At 47.9% G+C, this 27,924-nt stretch overlaps 1 protein-coding gene across 1 annotated transcript in view; it reads right to left on the reverse strand.

The window, feature by feature from the left end:
* LOC147729840 (schlafen family member 13-like) overlaps positions 1-27,924 on the reverse strand; it is a 780,854-nt gene that overhangs the window by 426,032 nt on the left and 326,898 nt on the right. The window lies entirely within an intron of this gene.

Raw genomic sequence — 27,924 nt, forward strand, 5'->3', positions numbered from 1 at the left:
TTAAGTTTTTTGCTTGTTCCATGTTTGCTGTAAGAAATCGAATAATATTTGTGGTGGGCGGCCACCTACTTCCAGGAGCAGTCACAATCCTTTTCAGGGTGAACCTTCAATGTCACTAAATTAACCTGAGCTCAACCCTCTGGTAGCGATGGCACAGACCAGACAGGCTTAACGTAGGGCAATGTGTACAGTATTTATGCATTAAGGGGCAGATTTACAAGAAGGTGCCGCAGTGCGGCACAGCAAGCCCTTTGGCTGCACCACGCTGGGCCACTTTCAGAGCACAGGAATACGACATATTTACAATGATATGCCGCATTCCTGGGCTCTCCCCTGTGCTGGCGCACAAACAGCTGTCATGCGCCGGTGCAGGCACCCTTGCAACATGGTGCAAGGATGCCTGTGTCATGGGGTGATTATTTTTGTGCAGGAAGGGTCAACTTCCTGCACGAAAACAATCACTACAGGCATTTACCTCTTTCAATGCGTGCTGTAGAATACAGCACACATTGAAAGAGAAAAAAAAACTAGGCGTGAGGTAGTGAGGCACAACTCCGTGTTGCGCCTCACTACCTCACCCCTAGGGTGGCATAGGATACTGAGGCATTTCCAGGTTTATGATTCCTCGAAAATCTGGAAATGTGTCTGGTTCCATGGGTGTTGTTTGGGAACTCCCCCAGAAACACCCATGGAACGCCCCTTTCACGCAAAGAGCTGCATGTAAAGGGGGTATATTTACAAGGGCAGGAAAAGCCACGCAGGGTGACTTTTCCTGTTCTTGTAAACATGAGGCAGAGAAATGCACAAAAAGGGACGTACTGGCAGCACAAGGAGCTTGTAAATCTGCCCCTAAGTAATCAAGTATGTTTTTTTTATTGTTTTAGTTAATAAAAACCATATACATTTACTTCCAGTTATTATAAAGTAGGTGACCTCCTATCCAGAAGCACAGGTTCATCAATAAAAAGAGTGACAATGGTTACATTTTGTTAAAATAGAATGGGTGAGCCCCACATGTTAAAAATAGGCGTTTAAAACAATCAGGCTTCAAGCATTCAAGTGCAAGTGCCAAAAAACATTAAGAATGCACAGTATGAAAGAACAAAGTATGTGATCCCCCTGATGTATAAAAGAAATTAAGGTAGGTGGGTTACTAACCATAGTAAACAAAAGTACAAATTGTCAAGGGATCAGTGCAATATTACAGGACGGTAAACACACTTTCCCGAGCTGCGGACACTTTTCGGATGCCTTGTCAGATCGTCTTTCAAGGAGTTTTTTTTGTAATAGTCGGTAAATTTACCACACCTCGAAATAATTTTACATCAGTTTTGGAGAAGCACAGCGACGAGGCTTCCAAGCAGGAGCAAACTGCTTTCATTATATACATTAGTTTCAGGAGAAGCCTCCTGAGGGCGTCGAGTGATAGGCAGCAACTAAAAGGTTGAGCCAGGATTCTCGCTTATAATGAAAGTCTGCAGGCACTCTTCTTATTCGGGTGCCCCATGGGTCGAGGTCAGCCACGGGGAGGACTAGTAGGCGCATTTATGCATTACTACAACAGTATTAAAGTCAAAATGCAAAACAATTAAAATCTCATATTGAATTAGAAAAATAGGTTAAATGTTAATAAACAAAATGACCTGAAAATCAGTGTGAAACCTGTGATATGATTTTTTTAAAGTTCCAAGCAGGAATAGCGCCAGAAGGATTAAGTGCCAATGATAGTCAATGGTCACGGTGGAGCGGGACTTAGATGCAATTTTATTCTGACTGCCATGGAGCACAGGTCAGATTTACCAACCAGGTTAATCCTGGTAAAAGATTTTATCTTCTTACTTTAGTCCTTTAAGTCACAATCCACCACATTGATCTGGCAGTCCATTTTGAGTTCGGAGTAAAGCATGATTCCAAGATTGTGTGCTTGGTCCATGGCGATGGGCAGGTTTCCGAGGGCGCGGGGCCACCAGGTGTCGCTCCAGGTATCGGGATTTGGGCCCATGATGAGTACTTCTGTTTTGTCAGTGTTGAGTTGTAGGCGGCTGCTTTTCATCCATTTGGCAACTGCTTTTATTAATTCTTGAAAGTTATGTGTGGCTGCGTTGGGTTCGTTGGATAGGGAGAGAATGAGTTGGTTGTTGTCTGGGTATCAACTAATCTCCTGTTAGAACAGGCAAAGATAATTCTCCCTTGCACTCTGATAACAGTAATGATATCGAACAAGGGGTGAGGAAACAGCTAGAAGGCTTAACACCCGTAGTGCAATTGGACCCAAGAGAACCTCCTAAAAGGTGAATATCTCCAGCCGACCCCGCCATCATATTTCAGTATTCCCCCTCAAGTCTGCCCTTAGGTGGTTGTTATGGCCAATGTACCAGTGCTAACATTGACGACAATCGAGTCAACCATCCAGCTAAAGAACAAGGTGTGCATTGAGTTACCAAGTACACAGGTTTTAACATTGCTCAGTGTAAGATAATTTTATTTGTGAGGGGGTGGCTGTAGTAGGACCATTGTGTAAAAATCTCAAGGGGGTTGTGTGATGATACATTTTTATAGTCCTGATCTGGCTAGATATCTTCTGTCACAAGATCCTATTAGGCCATGTTCAAGCAAACACATTAGTCGATTACCCGTGGGATTTTTTATAGCCATTTCCGGTATGGCAATACACCCAATTACCAAAAGCGTCAATATCTGCCCCTCCCGCCAACTGACTATCCATTAACTGTGCAAAATCTTTTCAGCCCCATTCTGATTTAAATCAACTTGATTGAAGGAAGGGAGGAGGAGGAGGGGCTTCCCTGGTTCAAAACAGTTCTGTTGTGACGTTAACTATTGTTTTGTCTCTGAACATGATCTGTTGGAATATCTCTGTCACTGCTTTTAAAGTATCTGATGAGGAGTGGCTCCTTATAGTAACGCATTTATTATGTTACAGGACACATGCACCATTGATTAAATAACCTGGGAAGGATTTCTTTTGTTATTCCTTGCCTGCCTCCCCTTCACTCAGTAGTAGAGCTGGGAGGAGGTGGGCTAAAGACTCTACTTAGGGTTTCTTTCGATTTGAGGGCCTTTCCTTTACCATTTCCCATACCAGAAATGTAAATTTTGTGGGTTTTCTGCTACAGATGTTTTAATTTTTTTCAATAACATCTATAATGATGTACATAAAAGGGTCAAACAGTACAGCCCTGGCACTTTATTTCTTGTAATAGAAGTGCTGAGGTACAGATCTAATCTTACTTTATAGTTTCATCCTTGGATGCCTTTTTAATGCAAAAATAGGGGCTAGTTCCACTTTTTTGGAAACCTCTCCTAGATGAGGCAATTAGGCCCTCTGACCCAAAAATGAGAAGGAGGAGGTTTTGACAGGCAAGTGTTTAAAAGGTTATGATTTTTGCAATACAGCTGAAATACTAGGGGAGATGAAACATGGGCATGGATCAGGCCCTGGCTGACGTCCTCCATACCCTACACACAGGTGTCTCAGCATCTGTAAGGTAGGGCGTAAAGGGGAATGCTCTGACTCTTTAGAGTTGGAACTGGGAGTCAGACAAGGCTGCATTTTAGCACCTATCTCATTCGTATTGTATATAAACAAACGTAACACACTCATGATATCAAAAGGCAAGGATATGTGTAATGTTCCCAAAAGTAGAAAATAAACTGATTAAGTCTCTCTTACAAATAAAAAAAAGCCAAAGCGTTCCAATCCTAACATAAGTTAGCTACAATGTTGTTATGGCAGTGGATTTTGTGTAATATACACACTGCATTGATCAGACACATCACTGAGGACTGTTTAGCCTGAGATTCTAGATGTAAGATCCCATGGCTTCAGCATATCAAACAGATCGCTGACTCCCTTGGCAGACCTGATTTGTATATGAGCCCCAGGGATCACGAGGGGTGGCATTTCATGGGTAAAAAAATAAATGTAGAGGTCACAACACCTCTAACAGCGAATTGGAGAAAGAAAAAAAAATGCCCCTTTGGGATTATTCCATTTCATGCCCTCGGTGGGGATGGAGCCATATCTATTTTTGGTTGCGAATGATCATTGTTAACTAAATTTTGTCTGGTTAGTATTAGAAGTCACCTACATTTATTTTGGATCAAACTGAGTCTATACTTATTTGCCTCTGTGATGAATCTTTCACACAGAAACTGGTGCACTTTGTGTTTGTGTGTAAATTCTATAATCCTTTCATACTGCGTTTTTTAATTCCTATTTTTAAACGTATGGATTCCATACATGTAAAACTGCACTTTATTTCTTACAGATGGTGAGTAATTCTATGGTTTGTAACTCTGTAGGTTCTTCATAAAGTTTGCAGTGTGCTACTATTAATCTTTGCTTTTTTAAATTAGAATAGATCTATAAATTTAGTTGAGTGTACCACCATTCCTATTTGCTCTTTGGATGAATCCTTCACACAGATACTTATACACTTTGTATTATTTTGGTAAATCTCATAAATCTTTTATATTTTGTTGTTCAATTTTTTAAATTTATAGATTTTCTAAATATAAACATGCACTTTAGTTCTTACATATGCTAAGCATTCGTTTTGCTAGTAACTGCATAGGCTGTTTTTTAAAGTCTTGAGGGCACCAGTGTAAATCTGTCTTCTAAATTCGGAATGGATTTATTTAAGTTTTTCTGATATTTCTAACTTGTAATCAGTGCTTATTTTCCTCATAATACCAAGGCTACATAGTCCTGAATCCACCTTTGGCGACTTCAATCCACTGAAGACACTGCCTGCCAATTTATCTCACTTTTGGAGGGTTCTGCTTTCTCCCTTGGTGACAGCTTCTCCGTCTTTCTGTTTATGTACAATTAAAGAAATATTGGCTGATTAACTGCACAATCGCAATAATATGATCTTCCTACATCTCACACTAAAATCTAGTTTGGGGCAGCCACTGTACCCCAAATAAAACTAGAAGAATCTAGTAGAACAAAAGTGGGGTTTTCCAGCAAACAGGCAGTGAATACACAAGAATTGTGTATTCACTGCCTAAAGGCCTAAAGGTATTCACTGCCTAAAGGCCTAAAGGCCCATAGGAATGAATGGGGAGTTATTCCTTATTTGCGATTAGCAATTTGCTAATCGCAAATAAGGATGTGATTTCAAGGGTGCCAGGGTGTCCAAAGGACGCCCTGCAGCACCCCTGAAATGTAATCTACATTGGTGTTGCGCACACACATGTTCAAAGGGCATGTGTGTGTGTAACATGCAACTTAGAAAAATGCATTTAAATGCATTTTTCTAAGTTTTCGCTATTTACCACGAGGTTTGACCTCGCAGTAAATAGCGGCCCAAAATTGCGATTTCGCAATTTTTAAATGTTTCATGAATTGCATTTAAGGAATGCAAGTTGGTTGATGTTCATTGCTGAGGATGTTCTAGATTAAAAATACTAAGTCCTGCCCCTAGAATGGATGTCGGCACTACCTTTTGGCAAATAAATGAGGCCATAGTTAGCCAATGATGCTAAAAGGAGGGTCTGATAGAATTCACTTTTCGACACCTAATTACTATTTGCTGTATGTGTGAGTTAGCATCATATGGCTAACTGATGACGTTCGTATATGCCCTTATGCTGAATTATTCTACTGCTCCTTACGTATATTCAAATGTATGTATGACCACATTAGTTTCTTAGCTTAGCCTGTGTGCCACCATTTTGTGTAACCCTCTGTGCCTGCGGACCCTACTCGCTCATATGCCCCTCCCGCAGGAATACAGAAATGTACTAAGACAGCAGTTTTCATTTCTTAGCTTGCTGTGGCCGAAACTAACAAGTCTCCTTATCAGTAATATTCTCATGCCCGGAGACGCCGAAGCCCAGCTCCATGGCCTTGAGCAGAGATAATAATGTATCCCTCGCAGGTGCAGATGCCTGCTCTATGAGAGCATTGTTCCATGGTCTGGGGCTCGGTAATTTTCCACAAGGGGCGTACCCCTCGTTACTGTATTGCATTATAATGTATTGCTGTGATGCAGAGAGTCAGTCCTCTCGTTCGCACTCCTAGGAGTGAGGTCGGACAGGGCCCTCTCATATGAGTGTTTGGCCTAATAAAGACTTTTGTTTATTCTTCTCCACTGTCCGGCTGACTTCCTGTATAGTGACTATAGGTGAGTGCGGTAAGTCACTCGGGTGGATTTGAGCCACGCTTATCAGATGGCGCCCGAATAGGGACCCCGCGATAAGGATCTTTCTCACCCGCAAGTGGGTAGCAGAAGACCGGGGACCCGCTGGTCGGCACGGTGGGCCCGGGTACCCATCTGATGCCGAGCTTGGTTCTCGCAGCGCTGCCCCACCCTGCTGATCGGGAGAGGTCCCGGTTCGGATCCTACGCCGGGGTCCAGAAGGCGGAACTTGAAGCTGACCGTGTTGGTCCTGGCAGCCGGAGGTGGAGAACGGTAGAGGTCGGTGCCGTCTACGGAAGGTGAGTGGTCCACCTGTGATTATTGCAGGAACGGGAGTGTTCCGGGAGACTGGAGTGTCTCCAATGGTTTGAGGAGCCGGCGTGCTCCTGGGGCTAGTGTGCTCCGGGGAACTCAGAGTACGAGTTGGTGCTCTGACAGACTTGATGAGGTTGGGGACGTATTTAGATGTGATTGTTTGTAGTGATCCGACCGAATGGTACTGTGGTGAAGGCGTGGCTCATTGTGGGCAGACTCCGGTACTTACCCTGAACTCCTAGTGTGGCGGTTCAGTGGAGGTGAGATCTGGGTTTCCCGCGGTAAAGTGCGCAGCGATCCATAGTGCCGCACGGGTGGCGGATCTGTTCCCCGTCCTCAGAACAGTTAGCGTACTGTTCGGTCTGCGGTAGAGTCCAGGTTCCCCAGGACTTGGTCGACGGGCCTTGTCCCATTTGGTAACACGTGTTTGGAGATATTGTATATGTATACGTGGTTCTCTGATGTCTGTCTATATGTGTGTGTGTGTGAATGAACCCGAGTTGTGATTCAAGGTAAACGTAGTCAGTGGAGAAGTGTTATTTTTACATTAAAGTAAAGATGCCGTGTTTCAGCAAATTACGGTGTTTCGGATGTTGTTGTCGACCCTCAGATACTAGACTGGCTAAAAGCCAACCTGCCCCTCCTGAGGGCACTCCAAGCTTTGATATGTATGTCAAGCATGGATTGCCCCCGATTTTGTTTGGTTCCTTATGGCATCGGTACACTGCTGATAATGTGGATTTACAATGGCCTTTGACGGGTTCTTTTGAGGAGGAAAAATTGGATTATTTACAGGACAAATTGTTTGCTCGGCGTAGCCGGCAGAGCATGTTCGATTCCCTGAGATTATGGCAGAAAGAAGCTTGGAAACGTAAGATGAGAGAAGAGAAAGAGGCTTATAAAAAGTCCACTCAGACTATGGCACAGAAGGCGAGAGAACACACTAAGAATGAGAATGAGCAGCGTTTGGAGCGCGCAGACAGGCTTTGCAGGTTGAAAGAAAATAAGAGTTATGTAGTGCGCGAAGACGACCCAGATGAGATGGAAGACATTTTGAATGCCCGACCCCCTCCCCCCTATGCCCCACAGCCCTTGTATCCCTCCTTGCCAGTTTCGGCCCCTAGCAGTGAGGTCCCCTCAAGTGCTCCCCAACAATCTTCGCCCTCAACACCCCTCGTTTCCCTACCTCAGATCCAGACCACCTCACCTGCACCCTCCCAATTTTCTTTGGCGCTCCCAAGTGCTTCAGCCAGTACCACCCCCAGCCAGGAGATGCTAACACCGAGTCGAGGCGCAGGTAGCGGATTATTTTCGCAGGTACGGAAGTTGCTTACACGCTCTACAGTTGGTTTAGATGAAAAAAGTATGGTGGCCAATCAGGCATGTCAGTGGGCAAGGAACAATATTTATTCGTTTGAGGATATTTGGTCCACTATGAAGGATTTTGAGCCTTTGATGCAGCAGCACGCTTTGTGGCATATGTCTAATGTATTGATACCGCTATGGGAACAGGGGTATGGAGGTGTGGCCCCGGCGGTTTTACGAGATATACAGGCTGGAGCATACAGAACGAACACAGGGGTGAAAGAAGTGATGAGTAGTCTGCGTGCGCTGTTGCAATACAGGAATGAATTACCCTCTGCTGGCACACCCCATTTCCCAGGTCTCCATCCAATGCGCGAGGTACACCCTATTTTCCACCCCGAGGTCCCCGAGTTGCTGGACCCGGTAACGAAGGCTGTTACTAGGAACAGAATTGATGCACATTTTCAGGAACAATGGGTGTATACGCCATGGAAGAGGAGTGAGGTGTTGTCATTGAAGGCCCAGCTGCCGGATTCTAGAAAGAATCCGACTGCCTATTACAAAGAGCTTACGGAAGCGGCGTCTTCTACGGTGATGACGTTGGCTGATGTTGAATTGTTTTTCGGGCTTTTGGTCCCGGTTGATGTGTGGCGGCAAGTGAAAGGTACGGATCATAAGGAGGAGCTGGGAGGTACATGGCAGGAGTTGCAGGATTGGGACAAGGAGCGTAAGCCAGGGGAGAAGCCGAAGGCTGAGATATTAGCCTTGCCAGGGCGCATAATAAAGTATATGCACTCACTTATCCCACCGAAAAAGGTAGACTGGGACAAGTTGACGGCTTGTAAGCAGAAAAAGGATGAAGCGGTCTCGGATTTCTTTACGAGATTTGAGGAGACGTTTATGGATTACAGTGGACAGGATGTGTCACAAGATGGCGGATTGCGGCTTTTTGTTAATAGATTTGTTACAAACTTATTGCCTGAAATATCCGCTAGGTTGCAAGCGCCGGAGAGTACGTGGACAACGTCCTCTCCTTCGGGTATCCTTAGCATGGCTCAGTATTATGAACACAGGGTAAATGAAAGTAAGGACAAACAGGAAAAGAAGGCTAAGGATTTGAAGACGAGGGTTTTGTTACAGCAAGTGGCTAGAGGAAGGGGAAGGGGTGCAGCGCAGAGTCGAGGAGGGAGTTTTGGAAGAGGTGAGAGTAGGGAGCGGCTGGGGCCAAATCAGTGTGCGAAATGTAAGCAGGAAGGGCATTGGTGGCGGGATTGCCCATTGCTCCAGTCAGGTGCCGGCCCTGGACGAGGAAGAGGACGTGGTGGTGGTGATTTTGGAAGGCAGGTTGCCCGGACAGATGTTGGTGGGAGACCGGGAGGAAATTACTTTGACAATGGTGCGGACAGACAGCAGTCACAAAGGGGTGGCGGCCAGTACTATAATGATGATTACTCAGTGGATGATCTGACAGGATTTTCCCACAACTAGGATAGCGTAGGACAGAGCATGGGACCGGTACTTATGGAAGTTGATCAGAGGGGACCTTATGTCGAAGCCGACTTATTGGGGTCTCAACAAAAATTTCTAGTGGATACGGGTGCAACGAAAAGTTCTGTGGCTCGTTCTTGTGTCCCAGGGGCGGCTCTGTCTGGCAAAAATAACATCTCCGTGGGTTTCGCGGGAACTCCGGTGATTAGCCCCATTTCTAAACCTCTCACGTTAACGATTGGCCCTTTTACGGTTGATTCACCATTTTTATTGACATCCAATTGTGGGGAAAATTTGTTGGGTCTAGATTTATTAAAGAGGTTGCACGCCACCATCTATTGTTCTCCCGACGGCGTGTACCTTACTTTGGGCCCGAACGTTGCCCGCCCATTCCAATGTTTTTCGAAGGATGACCCATTACCACCTGAATTCCAAGGCATACCCGACAGCTTGTGGGCTATCAATGATACTGATGTAGGCAGAATGGATATTGCTCCGGTGACGATAAGGGTGAAGGTGGGAGCGAAACTGCCCCGAGTTCCACAGTACAGGATCCCTAGGGAGGGGGAGAAGGCCCTGTTACAAATAATACAAGATTTAATACGGTCTGGTGTAGTGGAAGAGACTGATTCGAACATATGCAACAGCCCTATTTTACCTATCCTCAAAAGACGGTCACCTGAGGCTACTGATAATACCCCTGATGTTTATAGGTTTGTGATTGATTTGCGCCATGTAAATAAGGTGGTGGAACCACAGTACCCGGTGGTCTCAGATATTACTACGATATTGACAATGATTCCACCTTCAGCTAAATATTTCTCTGTCCTTGATTTGAAGAATGCTTTCTTCAGTATACCAGTACATGAAGAGAGCAGATATCTCTTCGGATTCTCATTGGCTGGCCGAAGTTTCCGCTTTAAAAGAATTCCTCAGGGGTACACTGAGAGTCCGAGCATCTATAGTCAAGCACTGAAGGCACAATTGGATGAGTTGGAACTTCCACCTGGCAACGTCATGTTGCAGTATGTGGATGATATCCTTATAGCATCGGATGACGAACAGGGTTGTCGGGATGCTACTGTAAAATTACTCCATCATTTGGCTGCGAGGGGGCATAAAGTGTCCCTTCCAAAATTTCAATACTGTCGAACGGAGGTCACCTATCTCGGTCACCTCCTTTCGAAAGTGGGGAGGAGATTGACGCCAGAGCGCATAAAAGCGATCACTAACATGCAGGTCCCTAACACGCAGCGAGAGGTTCGCGCGTTCTTAGGCATAACATCGTATTGTCGTCAGTGGATACCTAACTATGCGTTACTAACAAAACCCCTATTGTATCTGACTACCAAAGAAGTGCGCGAGCCCCTACCCTGGACACCTGCATGTCAAGAAGCGTTTGAGTCACTAAAAACGTCTTTGTGTTCTGCGCCAGTTCTTGGAACACCTGATTACCAGAAGCCTTTTGTTCTTTACGTGCACGAGGCGGAAGGTTGCGCGTTGTCTGTTTTAACTCAGTGTTTTGGGGGGAAGCAGAGACCATGTGCGTACTTTTCCGCAATGCTCGATAACGTGGCAAGAGCGCTGCCGAGCTGTTTGAGAGCCACAGCGGCTGCTGCGGTCTCTATAAGACAATCGGCAGGGCTCGTGCTGGGATCAGACCTCACAGTAATGGTACCGCATGCTGTGGATATTTTGCTGAACAGGACACAGACGCAGCATTTAACAAGCGCTCGTCTGACGGGTTACGAGATGACTCTTTTTGCACCCCATGTAACCATTAAAAGGTGTGCTACATTGAACCCCGCCACCTTGTTACCTATCCCCACAGACACTGACACAAAAGACGATGACATACATGACTGTCTGTACAGGACTGAAGAGGAGACAAAGGGGAGGGTGGATCTGACAGACAGGCCCATGGAAGAACCAGACGGGGAATTGTATGTCGATGGATCCTGTTTTAAATTACCAGACGGTACATCGACAGCAGCATATGCAATAACAACATTACAGACAGTGGTGGAGACTTCTAGAATACCTTACAATTCTGCCCAGGCTGCCGAAATTATTGCCTTACTGAGAGCATGTGAGTTGAGTGAGGGGTTGGATGTGAACATTTATACTGATAGCCAATACGCCTTTGGCGTGGCTCATAATTATGGGCGACTTTGGGCAGAACGGGGATTTTTGACTTCCCATGGGCAACGAATACAACATGGTCCACTGATATTACGACTGCTAACGGCACTGACACTACCTAAGAGATTGTCTGTGATAAAATGTAGCGCACACAAGACGATAGTGGATGATGTGGGAAGAGGCAATGCTTTTGCCGATGAGACAGCGAAGGAAACTGCTAGAGAAAAACTACCACGAATGTTTGTGGCAGGACCAGCTAGATGGGTCCCAGATGTTCATATGTTCGCAGACACTGTACAGAGTGTCAAGAACATACAAGGAAAAGCGACGGACGAGGAATTGAGAGCATGGAAGGATGGGCAGGGACGACTGGATGCGGATGAATGTTGGACAGATGTGACAGACAAGAGACGATGGCTGCTACCGAATGCGTATGTCCTTCCAGTAGTGACGATGGCGCATGGGCCTGCCCATGTGAGCGCCAAGGGTATCTGCAAACTGTTAGACCCGGTTTGGAGTAATAAAAATATCTCTAAGATGGCCACTAATTTGGTTCGCCAGTGTATGGTGTGTTTGAGACACAATCCTGGAAAGGGTACTCCTGTCCCAACTGGAAATTTTGCACCCCCTTCTTTCCCTTTCGAGGTGATCCAGATGGATTACATCGAAATGGAAAGGGTCAATAACTTGAAATATGTCCTTGTAGTCGTATGTGCTTTTAGTAGGTGGGTGGAGGCGTACGCTACGAAAGATTGTACAGCCATTTCTACTGCTAAAATGTTGATCAAAGAGTATTTTTCCCGCTTCGGATTACCTAGGGTGATCTGGAGTGATAATGGTACGTCCTTTAATGCTGAATTAGTGAAAAATATATGCAAAGGTTTGCACATCTCTCAGAAGTTCCACTCAGCCTTGCATCCTCAGGCGGCAGGACTGGTGGAACGGTTTAACGGCACACTCAAGCTAAAGATGGCCAAAATATGTGAGAGTACAGGTCTCCGTTGGCCAGACGCACTTCCCTTAGCTTTGCTTTCCACGAGAGTCACTGTAAATGCAAAAATGGGCGTCTCCCCACACGAGGTGGTATTTGGCCGTCCGGCCAATATCTGGGGAGTGCCCAGATGTTTTTCCGAAGTTCCTTATCCTCTGTTGACAGATTATCTGTATGCTTTGACTAAAGATCTTCGTTCTATTCATCAGCAGGTAGCAGACACTCTGAAGCCGTTGCCGGAGGGGCCTGGACACACCATCCACCCAGGGGATTGGGTCGTGGTGCGACGATACCAGCGGAAGTCTTGTCTGGAACCAAGGTGGTCAGAGCCGCGCCAAGTGCTCCTCACTACGCGCACGGCGCTTCGGATCGACGGCAGGAAAGCGTGGACCCATGCCTCACATGTAAAGAGAGTCCCGCTCCCGTTGCCCTATGACAAGTGGGTACAGGATGGCATCGCTGACCAAGAGCATGAATCTATACCGAGGTATGCTCCTTTCTCGGATGCTTCACTGATTGGAGAAGAGCGTAGCGGAATAGAGAATTTGGTGAGCTCTGCAACTCCCCTTGCTACTAGTGAAGAGAGATCAGAAAGTCCAGCGTCTGCCACAGATACACCTGTTTTGTTCACAGATCCTGAAGTGCCAGGGAGCACTCGCTATAATTTGAGGCCCCGAATAAGAAAATAACAAATACAAGTGCTGCAAGTGATGGACTGGACACCGGAAGAAGGGCTTAGTGGATTTCATGAATAAGAAGATTTAGTGGTAGGGATGTACTTATAAGAGCCCTGGTGTTCGGCCGAAGATTGTGTTCTTTGAGACTATAGAGTGGTGCGGGGCCCAAATTAAGTGTTTCCCTTGTTTCTAAATTGCTGACTAACCATCGGTGGAATAAGGTATGGACGGTAAAAGCCTGCCTGTGAGGCTTTGAAGGACACAGGGAGAAGATCCCTTTTTAAGGGTTGAAGATCCCCTCTGGCCGGTTGAGGATTGTCTGGGACTATTTTTCTAGTAGTAGTGTGAATTTTTGATTTTTGATTTTTGATATTTTTGAAAGATTATTAAGAATGTATCCCTTTGGGCGTCCAATTCCTGATGAGGAGCAGCCCTTTGCGGCTCCTCTAAGACCTGTGCCTGATTCCCCTTGGTTGGCCCTTCCCCGAAGAGGAAAGATAGTGGTCATCATCATTGTTCTGATTGCTTTTATAGTGACTCTTGGAATATTATTTTTCTTGGATAAAGCTTACCCTGTTCACGTGCTTGCACCCACACCCACCCCTGTTCCTGAACACAATATGATTACTGTTGATTTCGGTGAAAGAATGCTGAGAAAGAATTATAAAGATAATGTTTTTATTAAGACTTTGCACCATGCACACGCCACTACCAACATGACAGATTGCTGGGTTTGTGGGCTTTTGCCTTCTGCTGCCTATAAGAAAGATAGATTCCTTGCTCTCCCTTTGACGCCGGTGAATAGTTGTGTGGGGTGGTATACTCTTATAGGTCTTGTTAAATACTTCCAACAGCCAGATTCCCTGACTCCCCGACTGCAGAATAGGGGATGGACAATGACAATGCGAGTACGCCCTCTGCCTCCATCTTCCCTTGAACGAATATATACTGATGGACGTTTTGACCAGACTTTTATAGAGACGTGTGAGAAAAGGCTGGGTCGATTCCTGATACCAAATGATACTGACAGACTTAGGGATAGTTTCCTGAAATTGAATGCCACTCTGTCCTACAGACACCCCCCGAAGAGTAACGACAGTTCTAAGTCTCTGATACCCCTGGCAGTGGTGGGTCCTTCTCCATTTTTCTGTATAGAGGGAAGGGGTCCCATAAAAGTTGGTAATAGCTCTTGTAATGTGACTGCTTCAATACGCTTGCCTCTTAGCCCCTCTTTGATTGCCCCACCCAGTATCTATTTCGTCTGCGGTGATAATGGATACTTATGGTTGCCCGAGGGTTGGGGTGGGGTGTGCTACCTAGCTTACATGATTCCCCCTGTGTATGTGGCTCCCTCTGATTACCACAAAACTCATCGTCGATTCCCCAGTCCTCAGGAGCAGCCGCAAGAGCAGCGTAAAAGGAGGGAACTTCAGGTAGATGACGTCGACCAGACGGACACCTCGTATCAGCAATGGACTGATTTCTCTAAGGGTTTGCTGCCTTTCTGGGGTCCGATATTTAACAGTAGAGCTATTAGACGACTGTCTAGAGTAATGGAAAAGGTGGTCCTAACTGAAGCTGACATTACGACTAACATATCTGTTGAGATTCAGGCTATGAGATTATTCACGATCCAGAACAGGATGGTCCTTGACGTCATACTAGCTGATAGGGGCGGGGCCTGTCGCGTCATCGGGACGTCTTGCTGTGTTTACATCCCTGACTCCGCCCCAACTGTTAACTTGGCAGTACAAAAATTGCATAGATTAGCGACTGAACTGCATCAGGATAATGGGTCATGGTCCTTGCAGGGGTGGCTTTGGGGTGCCTTTTCTTCCTGGGGCTGGAAAATACTGATGGGTCTGGTTGGTGTCGTGACTGTTATTTTAACATGCTGCCTTTGCATATACTGTCTTCCCCCTTGCTGTTCAATGTGTGCCGCGAATATACGCCCGAAAAAGAAGCCACCTACTCAATACACAAATTCTATGATTACTGAAATTCCTGCTGATGCAAGTTGGTTGATGTTCATTGCTGAGGATGTTCTAGATTAAAAATACTAAGTCCTGCCCCTAGAATGGATGTCGGCACTACCTTTTGGCAAATAAATGAGGCCATAGTTAGCCAATGATGCTAAAAGGAGGGTCTGATAGAATTCACTTTTCGACACCTAATTACTATTTGCTGTATGTGTGAGTTAGCATCATATGGCTAACTGATGACGTTCGTATATGCCCTTATGCTGAATTATTCTACTGCTCCTTACGTATATTCAAATGTATATATGACCACATTAGTTTCTTAGCTTAGCCTGTGTGCCACCATTTTGTGTAACCCTCTGTGCCTGCGGACCCTACTCGCTCATATGCCCCTCCCGCAGGAATACAGAAATGTACTAAGACAGCAGTTTTCATTTCTTAGCTTGCTGTGGCCGAAACTAACAAGTCTCCTTATCAGTAATATTCTCATGCCCGGAGACGCCGAAGCCCAGCTCCATGGCCTTGAGCAGAGATAATAATGTATCCCTCGCAGGTGCAGATGCCTGCTCTATGAGAGCATTGTTCCATGGTCTGGGGCTCGGTAATTTTCCACAAGGGGCGTACCCCTCGTTACTGTATTGCATTATAATGTATTGCTGTGATGCAGAGAGTCAGTCCTCTCGTTCGCACTCCTAGGAGTGAGGTCGGACAGGGCCCTCTCATATGAGTGTTGTTTGGCCTAATAAAGACTTTTGTTTATTCTTCTCCACTGTCCGGCTGACTTCCTGTATAGTGACTATAGGTGAGTGCGGTAAGTCACTCAGGTGGATTTGAGCCACGCTTATCAAATCTCAAATAGAGATTCCTTAAATGCAATTCCTCTTTATTAGCAAATTTTGCATTTGGGATGATGAATCCCAAATGCAAAAATTGCACTCGCAAAGGGCCAGATTCTCAGAATCTGGCCCTTTGCGAGCGCAATTAAGCTTGATGAATCTGACCGTGTATGCCCTATTTTTAGGTCGAGCTAAGGCAGAGCATGCGCTGTCTCTCCGAGACATGTTGTAATCTCTTCTGTGGGCTTGCAGCCCACCCAAGCATTGTGAATACTTCTTATGTTTGTCCTTCCAAAAGGCTTCCTTAGGGCTTGTCAATTCTTCTTGGCATTTGTATCCTCTCACGGAGAAGCGCCTAGCTTCCATGTTTTTACACCTTTGTGTTTTTTCTGTTTATTTTTGTTTATTTTTGGGGACTTTATTTCTTTCACCCAATCTGCTTTCAGACCTGTGTTTGGTTCTTCCCCCGCACGGTACTGTTTAAATGCGTTTTTAAAATAAAATTATATTGTAGCTATCCTTTTTTTCTACTGACAAGAACTCCTCGATGTAGTTGTTGCTTTGCTTTTTGCGTTTGGTCTGCCTTTTAGCGCAGCATTGTCTGTAATTGAAGTTGTTTTAAAATGCATTGTCAACCAATGTTTTCTATTGTGCTTTAGATAAATGCTTCAACCGAAAGTAGCACAGTTTATTCCTTGATGTAGTTGTTCGTGATGCTCAGATGGCAACAAAAATCTCTGGTGTCTTACATGTTAGCTGAGCTCAAACAGTTTTAAAGTGCCTGGGAAAAATAGAACTAGTTGAGGTGGTGGGGGCTTACTTCTCACTCCTATGTGAACTTACTGTTATTTTTACATATTTGTTACTAGAGCATCTATATTGCACTTCCATCTTTTTAAGGTTAAGCAACGAAAAGCATTACATTAATAAGTCATGCAACTAACAAAACCTATCTTGTGCTGCTCACGAGTAGGCGCCCCCCGAGCCTAGGGGAGGGACACCCTTAGTAGGGCAACGAAATCGAGCCTCCTCTGGGGGCTGGATGAGGTGTAGGATCCCTGGTGACGTCACTGGGAGTACATAAAGGAAACCGAAACCCAGTGGCAAGTTATTTAAGGCGGCTTCCCAGGGGTCTTGTCCTCTTTGTCCTCTTGGACCCCAGGGAAGCCGAAGGATCGTCGCCAACCACCCACCCACCTGGCAGAAGAGCAAGGCGGAGCGCGGAGCGCTGACAGTTCACAACAAAGGGGCATGCACAGCAATAGAGGTGCAGCGACTGGATGGACCCCAGGAGGGGGTTGGATCGAAGTGTACAGAGGGTAGGCGGTGAGGGGGGGACTGACCTGCTGGTGGTCCTGGACTCTTCTGCCCTAACCCGAAACGTATGGACTGAGTAGAATCTTGTGGAGGCTGCCTGTGTGACGCTGGGCGGCGTAGCTGGTGGTGCCTGGCGGCCCAATGCCCACACCGACTTTCTATTGGGGACGTTCCCTCCAGTTTCCTATCCGGGGGCACCGGACGAGGGTGGAAAGGCCTGTTCGACACCTGGGGAACGCCCACCTCCAGGCCCGAGACCCGCCCATACAACGGCACTGGTGGTGCCCGTGGGGGAAGACACGCTCGGAACCCACACCCCGGCCAGGGCTCCCAGCTCAGCCCACACGGCCATCAGAGCTTCAGCAGCGGGATGCGCGACATCTGGCGCGACCCATGGAGCGCTCCCGTCTCACGAGTCCCCGCCTCAGGAACTAAACGCCCCCTCAAGCCTTTTGAGAATTGTGAGTCTCGGCCAACACCAGCTGGTATGGAAGAGGGGCCATCCTGCCCTACAGCACCATAAAGACACACGAAATACTAGACACGAGCCACTGAGGGGCCACGAGAGACGATGCTGTCCTGGTCCCAAGGTCTCCACTCTCAATCAGCAGCATTACCCTGTGATCCAAAGCAAAGGCCTGCCACACACGTAGATGCATCAAGACCGAAGCGCTTCGCATACCCTCCTACCACAGGCCCTCCACAATCTCCATCGACGGTACGAGGGGCCGGTGCCAGTACCAGTGAAATGAAAATGAAATGAAATGAAAATAAAATTTATAAAGCACTACAGTTGCCCTGAGGCGTCCAGGCGCTGTGACTAAACAAGAAACCCTCAGAAGAACAGGAGTTATGTGGTTACTGAAACAAAAAGTTTTGAGCTGTTTCCGGAAACTGGTCAAGTTGGAGTTGCCTCTCAACTGCAAAGGAAGAGTGTTCCACAGTCTTGACACATTATACGAAAACGAGCGTCCTCCTGTTCTGGCTCTAAAGATTCTAAGAATCTTGGCCAGAGATGCAGTAGAAGATCGAAGCACCTTGTTGGGCAGGTAAGGGGAAATCAGGGAACGATTGATTTCTGGACCCATTTTCCAGAGGGTCTGGTGAGCAATGCACAGAGCTTTGAACTTCACTCTGTCCCTAACAGGCAACCAGTGTAGAGTTCTTAGGCCAGCTTTTATTGAGGTTCTTCGTGGGACTCCCAGTAACGCACGGGCAGCACAGTTTTGAGCGCGCTGGAGTTTTTTCAGGGTATAGTCGGGTGCTCCCAGATAGAGGGCATTATTAAAGTCCAGGCGGGATTGGACGAGGCCCTGTATGATTATTTGTCTGGCCTCAAATGGAAGAAGGGGGAGAATTTTTTTGATTACCCTAAGGAGGCCAAAGCAGGTGGCCGACACCTTGGTGGCCTGTGTGTTGAAGCTCAACGACTTATCTAACCATACACCCAGACTTTTGATGTTATCCCTGGGGGCAGGAGCCGCCCCCATGCTCGCGGGCCATAACAGCTCCACAGTAGAGGGGGCCGCCGGGCCCAGGAGCATGAGCTCGGTCTCGTCGTCGTTGAGCTTCAGACATGAGCTCATCATCCAACTCTTTACTTCCTCCAGGCACGCCGCTAAATTAAGCGGTGATTGGAGGCCGCTCTTCTGCGCAAGGGAGACCACCAGCTGGGTGTCGTCCGCATAGAAAATGATGTTAATGCCATGCGGACGAACAATCCCAGCCAGCGGCCTCATGTATGCGTTGAAGAGCGTAGGGCTCAAGGATGAACCCTGCGGAACTCCGCACCCCAAAGGTCTGCTTGATGACATGGATGTGCCGCCAAAGACCTGGAAGGTTCTGTCCGATAGAAAAGACTCGAACCAAACCAGGGCTTCTCCGGACACTCCCAGGTCGGCGAGACGGTTCATCAGAATTTTATGATGTACCGTGTCAAACGCGGCACTCAGATCGAGGAGGATCACTGCCACTGACCCCCCCAGATCCAAGATCCGTCTTGCCTCCTCAGTCACAGCCAATAGAGCAGTCTCTGTCCCATGTTTTGGGCGAAAGCCCGTCTGGGAAGCATCGAGGAGGTGGTTTTCCTCGAGAAACTTTGTCAGAATGGTATTGGCGTGCTTCTCCAGGATCTTAGATGCCCATGGGAGCAGAGAAATCGGGCGGTAATTGCTAGGGTTAGCTGGGTCGAGAGAAGGTTTTTTAACAAGGTCCGTACCATTGCATGCTTCCATGTCGCCGGTACCATCCCACTCAAAATGGAGGAGTTCAGCAATTCCAGGAGAGCAGGGAAGATGGTTTTACTGGCCAACCCCAGAGAGCCCGGGGGGGCAGGGTCACACGGTGAGCCGGATTTTATTTGATGTGCCAAAGACTCCAATGTTTCCAGATTCAACAATGGAAAAGACTCTAGCTTATTGTGAGGGGGAGTTACCGTATCCAGAGCGGAGTCCGAGCGTTGCGAAAGTGAAACAATGGCTGGATCAGGAATGGAGAGGTATATTTTGTTAACTTTCTGAAAAAAGAAGTCAACCAGCTCGTTGCATTTAGAAGGGGAACTACTATTATCTGTGGTGGGCGGAGAAGGTTTTGTCAGGGAGCTTACTATGCGATATATTTCTTTCGGCTTGGATTTAGCCATTATTATTTTATCATTATAGTAGGCTGCTGGTGAAGTTTTTATTGCCAATTTATAGTTCCTGATGGCTTCCCTGTAAGTAGCTTCATCAGCAGGATTGTAGGTCATACGCCATTTCCTCTCTTGTCTCTTGCAGAAGCGCTTTTGGTCCTTAAGGTCTTCTGTGTACCACGGTGCTGATTTACCCTCTTTGACCCAGATAGATGTGAAGGGAGAACCAGGTCAAGAGAGGCGGTGATCCACTCGTCGTATTTATTATTGTTTGCCGTCGGGTCATGGGAAAGTAGAGGTCTAGTGATGCTAAGAGCCTTCGTCCAATTATCTATAGAGATTTTGGACCAGTTTCGGGTTTTCTGAGATGTAAAAGAGGATGGAGGGGGTTTACTAGTGGTCCAGGTGAAGGCTATCAGGAAATGATCCGACCATGGAAGGCTTCTAATAGTGCCTACTTTAAGTTGGTCACTATTACTAAAGATCGGGTCTAAAAGATGACCTTTTTCGTGCGTGGAGGAGGGAACTAATTGCTCTAGTTGGATGGCAGCTAGACTTGACATCATCTCTAATGCCGTGGGGTCCAACAGGTTGTCGAAATGGATATTGAAATCTCCCAATAAGGTGAAATTAGAGGGAGAGACAACCAGTTGGGATGCCACCGACAGAAGAGAGGTGTTAAATTGTCCGATAGATCCAGGAGGACGATAGATAAGAATACCAGTAAAGCTGGTATTAGGGGAAAACTCAATTGCAAAAGAAAAACTTTCACAGTCCTCAATCTCCTCCGTCAGGCTGCGGCAGACATAGCTCTACTTATAAATGATCGCAAGGCCGCCGCCTCTGCCCAACGGTCGGTCAGCCCGCGCTATCAGGTATCCCGGAATAATGGCCTGAGCCAGATCTGGCTGAGAATCTTGATTTAACCAAGTCTCGGTCAAAAATATAGCATCCGGTGTATGTTCATCTAAGAGCAAGGAGATTTCTAAGCAGTGTTTCACTAGAGACCTGCATTTGAGCAGAAACATGGAGTAATCCTTTACCTCAGATCTGGCGGTAGTAATAGTAGTTAGCTTTGATTTACAGTGCGTGCAGCAGCGAGGGATCTCCAGGGGATGTCTAGAAGGGCCACATCTGGATGAAATCGGTGGGCGCAGCTGATGTAGATAGCTTGAGCTGTATACACGCCTTATTCCCTCAAAACGACCAGGGGGCGTGGGCCCTGGGCCCGGCCGGGCGTGGACGAGCGCAGACGAGCTTGCCTTAAGCGCGCCTTCGGCGCGCAAACGTCGCGCCCGCTGCGCTCGTCCGCTGCGCTTCCGGTAGCAGCACATATTTATAGTGTGGTTAGAGTGTGGGGGCGTGGCCTCAGAGTGGGCGTGTCCCTTGTCTGGGCAATGGCGGTGAAAAGGTTGGGAGAAACTCTCCCGCGTCAGCGCTAATTCCGCTGTACGGGCCGTCTGCGCCAAGAAGATCAAGTGCCAGGAAGGGCAGTAAGTGCTTTAAAATCACAGTATCACAGTATCACACAAATATTTAAAATTGGTACGAGTGAGTGTTCCTACTCCCGGCTGTGCCTCAGGAGGTTTCAAGTCTAAACAGCGCCACTTGTAATCAGCGCGCTTTTGAATGATGTTGCGGGGGGCGTGGTCTCAGAGTGGGCGAGTCCTTTGTCTGGGCGTGGGCAATGGCGACAAAAAGTTTGGGAGAAACTCTCCCGCGTCAGCGCTAATTCCGCTGTGCGGGCCGTATGCGCCAAGAAGATCAAGTGCCAGGAAGGGCAGTAAGTGCTTTAAAATCACAGTATCACACAAATATTTAAAATTGGTACGAGCGAGTGTTCCTACTCTCAGGAGGTTTCAATTCTAAAACCAGTCCGGCCACTCCCATACTCTGAGCCCCAGGTACACCAGCTCTAATCGAGGGCCCGACACCACCTTGTTGACGCTGTGCCAGATCGGGGGGTAGTGGGGGCTACAGTCTTCCTAGCACCGCAGCAGGAAACCTGACAGGCTGCCAATGGCAGCCATTCACAGGGTAGGTGGCGGTGAGTACTGCCCACAACTTGGTCAAGAGGCAGAATCAGCCTAAAGACCTGCACCAATGGGGGGGCCAAGGCTCACGCACAACCCAGCAAATCAAGTTCGATAAATACACGTATTCTAAAGAGCTCACTGATGCCGGCGTTCAACAGACCTCCACAGTATCCAACCCAACACCTGAGGGCCGGTAGGAAGTCACGCTGCAGGACATCATGGCTGCTCTTATGAATGTCCAAACGACAGTGGGGTCTATCTCGGCAGACGTGTCGTTCCTCCGCGCCGACTTCCAAAAAATGACTTTGAGAGTGACCGAAGTCGAAAACACTACGGCAACCCTCACGAAGGACACGGCCTCCCTACGAAAGCCTCCCTACAACGAAAGCTCCAACAACTGGAAGCTCGGACCCGACAGATGGCATCCAAGCTGGAAGATCAGGAAGGCAGGTCCAGGCGCAAAAATGTGCGCATTACAGGCGTGCGGGAAACCGAAAGGGGCCTGCCATGGACCTATATGTAGAGGAGCTCATCAAAACACAGGTCCAACCAAGGGGGCTATCAAGTTTCTTCTCTGTAGAAAGGGCCCACAGAGTGCCAGGCGGTAGACCCAAACCGGGAGCTCCCCCAGACCAATCCTGGCTCAGATCTTTCGTTTCAGGGACTGCAACGCTATTCTCCAAACAGCACGGGTGGCGCCACCATTGCGCATTCACATTTCCACAATCGCATTCCTCCCGGACTACACTGTAGCTGTCCCCAAGCAGAGAAGAAGCTTTCTAGACGTCAAAAAAGAACTTAGGCGCAGAGAACTTGCCAACTCAATGCTGTTTCCTGTGAAGCTCAGGGTGGTGGCGGACGGGAAAACCTGTTTTTTCGACACACCTGATGATGCCCAGGACTGGCGCCAGGTAAATGGGCCCAAAAAAGACAATCGACAACAGCAACGTCGCCCACCGGGTGTGACCCCGCACAGTCAGAGGCGAGTAGGTGAAGAGGAGGCCCCATCGCGTGCAGACTCAGGGAACTGACACACCAAGGATTACAGTCAACAACTTCATAACGACACTCCTGGGATAGCCACGAGAACCCACCCCTGCGCAGCACAACTACAGCGTTCATCGCCCGAGGGGGGCTCGACGATGACCCAGTGGGGTCCACCTACTAAACTTTATTACCTCCTTTCCGATGCCATGTGTTCAGTACAGTTCTTAATCTTCTGAAGTCTTTGAATGACGTAGATGCACAGCGTGCTCCGGATGTTCTCCCCCCGCACGCAAGTACTTTTTCAGGGTCTAAAGCACTCTGCAATGTTGGGGTGGCGGGTAGTTTGGAATCGGTCTAGCAGGGAGGCAGGGAGGGGGGAGGAGGGGGAGATTATGTTTTTGTTTTTATTTACTTTTTCAATTATTGTTTCACTTTTGCTATGCAACCAACTGCCGAACACATGCATTTCATGGTTAGCATGCATGGAACCCAACGACAGGTGCACACCGCTCCAATGCCCCACGCTCAGTTCAATGTCCCAGGGGATGTAATCCCTGACCCCGTACACTCACTCTAGGGAGATACGCACAAGTCCTGCCCCCCTCTCACCATTATATTCTGGAATGTGAACGGACTATGTGACAAAATAAAGAGAGGGTTAATATTATAACATCTTAAGAGGCACACTTCCTCAGTGGTCTTCTTACAGGAAATGCACCTGGTGGGAACAGCCACCCAGGCTCGGGATAGATGGGGCTTCAAGATGATAGCGCACTCCGAATTCACCTCAGGCTCAAGGGGGGTGGGAATACTGGTACCGAAAAGTTGCCCACTGGTGATACACACGGATGACCAAGGACGTTTTGCGGCACTCTCTTGTCAATGGGAGGGGCGTGCATTCAACCTGGTCACAGTGTATATTCCCCCCGCACTCCACAGTCTTGCCTTCCCAGCCCTGGACACCTTTTTCCTTTCATTGCCCTTAGGGAAACTGATAATGGGGGGGTATTTTAATGCTGTACTTGACCTGTCCTGAGAGACCTAGGGGCTTCCCATACACACTTCCGAGATTTTTCAGTAACAATGGGCTAGTGGACGTGTGGAGCACACATCATCCCACGGAACGCAAATACACATACCACTCAGAAGCACATAACAGCATGTCCTGGATTGACTATATCTTTATCTCCCCACAAACCTAAAGAACATCCTAGAGATCGAGAAACATCCTTTACAACGCAACTTTTACAACGCAGTGCCTTTACGACGCAACTTTTACAACGCAAACCATTACAACGCATTGCGCTTGGGGGCGCTCTAGGATAGGGAATACGTTTAATTTACTATCCAACACCTTCCCTAGTGTCCACGGGGACTGGAGTTGGAATAGTAAATTAAACTATTCACTATCCAGCACCCCAAAGCGCTATGCGTTGTAAAGGTTTGCGATGTAAAAACCGCGTTGTAAAGGCATGCGTGGTAAAAGCATGCGTTGTAACGTCATACATCCTAGAGATCAAACACCTCCCTAGAGGGATATCCGATCACTCTCCGATAGCAGTACAATATACTTCACATCACACTGGGCAGAGGCTTATATACCCCATATACCCAGGATACCTGAAGGCCCCTACTATTGGGAAAAAGCTACACAAAGCCACAAAACACTACTTCCAAGATAACACACACTCTGTGACCTCCCCATCAACTCTCTGGGAAGCATACAGGACGGTTATACGCGGACAGGCCATTTCACTGATCACTGCCCACAAAAGAGACAAGGCCCTCAGGTGCAGGAGCTCGAGAGAGCAGTGACTGGCGGAAGAGGGAAACATAAGGGACCCAACCAACAACACAACACACAAATTAGCCCTAGCCAGACAGGCCCTTAGAGATCACTTACGGGAGGGCGCGAAGGCCACAGCTAAGCAAACACAACACACGATATACGAGGTGGGGTATAAAGCCGGCAAGCTCCTCGCCTGGCGCGATAAAACAGAGCGTGCCAGTCGTTGGGTGGCACGGCTCCACTTGGCTTCCGGGGCGGACATAACAGACCCGCAAGACATAGTTGCTGCCTTCGCACGACACTATGAGACGGTTTACACGCCTACCACCGACGCTGATTTGATTTGATAAAAATTTATAACGCGCTGAACAATAACCCGCAGGTATCAAGGCGCCTAACAATACCATCAGAAAATTGAAACATACATCCTTACACATAGGCTTGCAGAAAGAGGCGAGTTTTAAGGGCACTTTGGGATTTCTGTAGGGAAGGTAGAGACCTAAGATCCAAAGGAAGATCATTCCACCATTTGGGAGCTAGGGTAGAGAAGGCCCTGCCACCCCTCTTGGCTCTTCGTATGCGGGGAACTGTCAAGAGCGATTTCCCGGAGGAACGCAAGTTCCTTCCGGGAATGTAATGGGAGATGATGGAACCAACTCCCATAACGCTGTTTTTTGCAATGGCTCTATAGGTCATGCATAGGACTTTGAACCGTACTCGGTGTTCCACCGGTAGCCAGTGCAGCGTTTTCCTGGCCAACGTGGCCGAGGAGCGTCTGGGAACATCCAGAACAAATCTGGCTGTGGCATTCTGAACTACCTGTAAGCGCTGCAGGAGGCTCCTATTTAGCCCCGCATACAGCGCATTACAGTAGTCCAGACGTGAGCCAATGAGTGCGACAGCTATTTGCTTTCTGGACTGTAGAGAGAGGTATTTCCTGATCCTTCGCAGGGTGTGAATTAAGCCCCAGCAGGTGGAGATGGTTCTACTCACCTGCCTGCCCATATCCAGGGCAGGGTCTATCATCACCCCAAGATTCTTAGCAGATGTTGTGGGGGGCACTCTCCTAGCGAGTCAGGCCACCAGCTGGCTGACCAGGTGTTCTCTTTCCCTCCGAACACCATCACCTCAGTCTTCTCCCCATTCAGTTTGAGTTAATTCTGGATCATCCAATGACCAACCGCCTCCATACAAGATCTAAACTTGGAGGCAGTTTGTACATCTGAATGGGGAAGAGAGACGAGTATTTGGGTGTCATCTGCGTAAGAAACTACCTCCATCCCGAAAGTTCTTATTAGTCTGGCTAGTGGGGTCACGTAGATGTTGAATAGGGTCGGACTAAGGGCCGACCCTTGTGGGACCCCACACAGCACTGGTTGGGATGGAGATAGGAACTCCCCCAGCTTGACTCTTTGTTCCCGCCCATCAACGCCCATCAGACGCTAGTGAGGAAGAGTGTCAGGCATTCCTTAAAGTCATACGCCTACCAACATTAGCGGCCCCAGAGGTCCAAACACTAGAGTACCCCGCTTACGGAAGACGAAATTACAGCTGCAATTAGAGGGCTCCAACCGGGCAAAACACTGGGCCCGAACAGTATACCTGTGGAGCTCTACGAAAAAGAAGCAGATACATTGGGGCCTCATCTATTGAAAATGTTCGAGGACAGTCTAGAAAAAGGCATACTCCCACGGGACCAGAGAATAACGACTCTTGCGGCAATTCCAAAACCGGGTAAGCCCTCAGAGGAGTGCACCTCCTACCGTCCAATTTCGCTCCTTAAAGCAGAAGCGAAAATACTGGCGAAAATGTTAGCGACCAGGCTCCAACCATATCTCACGTCACTAACACACCCTGACCAGTCGGGTTTTATGTCGGGCCGCAACACAGCAATGAACCTGCGACAGCTTTGTGGTGTAATGGCCGGCATGTCGCCCATTCAAGAAGATGCAGTTAATTTATGCTTAGACGCCAGTATGGCCTTTGATCGAGTGGAATGGCCCTTTTTGCTCGCAGCACTCCATAAATTCGGCTTTGTCCCCAGATTTCTGGCTTGGGTTTGGCTCCTATATACGCAACCCATGGCCCACGTGGTGGTTAACGGACGAGTATCTGACGACTTCCCTCGGGAAGCAGGACCAGGCAGGGCTGTCCGCTGTCCCCACTTCTGTTCGCCCTGGTGCTAGAGCCGCTTGCGTCATGGATCAGAGGGGATCCAGTTATACGGGTCTGCGGTGGACGGAGGGGTGGGAGGACCGCATCTCCCTCTACGCAGACGATATTCTATTCTACATGTCCTCCCCTAGTCGATCAATCAATTGTCTGCTAGAAATCTGTGCATCCTACGGCAGATTCTCTGGGTATACGATCAAATGGGCGAAATCGGTTCAGTTTATTCTTCACCGTCCTCCGCCACGTTTGCCCAGAGATGTAACAATATAAATTGGGGATGATGGGTTCAAGTACCTGGGCATCCACATTACACCAGCCCACAACCATTTCTATGAGCGTAACCTCCTGCCCCCTCTGCGGAGGCTAAAGAGTGACGTGAATTATTGGCATTCACTGCCCCTGCCCCTCCTTGGCCGAGCAGCCATGTTCAAAATGATGGCCCTCCTCAGGTTTTTGTACGCCCTCCAGAACACATCAACCCCTGTTCCAGACTCTTATTTTAAATCCATTGCGGGGAGGTGGGCCTCCTCCTCTGGGACAACAAACCTCCAGGCATAGCAATGTCCAAACTTACCAGAAGCTGGTGCGACGCCGGTATTGCCCTGCCCAATGTACAAATATATTATTGGGTCTACCAACTTATAGTAATAAAGCAATCGCAGGAGAAGCCATCCCTTCGACTGGACAGACACGTGCTCGGCAAGGATGGTCTCTTGAGATTCCTTTACCACAAGGCCAAGCACCGCACACTGATCGGCCCCCACCGTGCGCACAGTGCTCACATGGTTCAAGGAGCAACAAGCGCTTAACTGGGAGGGAGTACTCACCCAACACACACCACTCTGGGACACCCCAAAACTGGGCATGCTTCGTAATAGTAAAGGTTTCACTGAATGGGACACAATTGGAATCTCTAGGGTGGGAGACCTGTGGAAAGGGGGAGAGATGGTGACATTCGCCCAGTTGCGCACAACATACCAAATGGCAGACTCGGAACAGTTCCAATACTTACAAATCAAGCACACACTTACCGCAGCAATAACCCTAGGCGACGTTCTACTCGAATCCTCGCCGCTTGAGGACCGCTTCCTGAC

The sequence above is a fragment of the Lissotriton vulgaris genome, chromosome 2_1, assembly GCF_964263255.1.
Source record: "Lissotriton vulgaris chromosome 2_1, aLisVul1.2, whole genome shotgun sequence".
NCBI classification, from domain to species: domain Eukaryota; kingdom Metazoa; phylum Chordata; class Amphibia; order Caudata; family Salamandridae; genus Lissotriton; species Lissotriton vulgaris.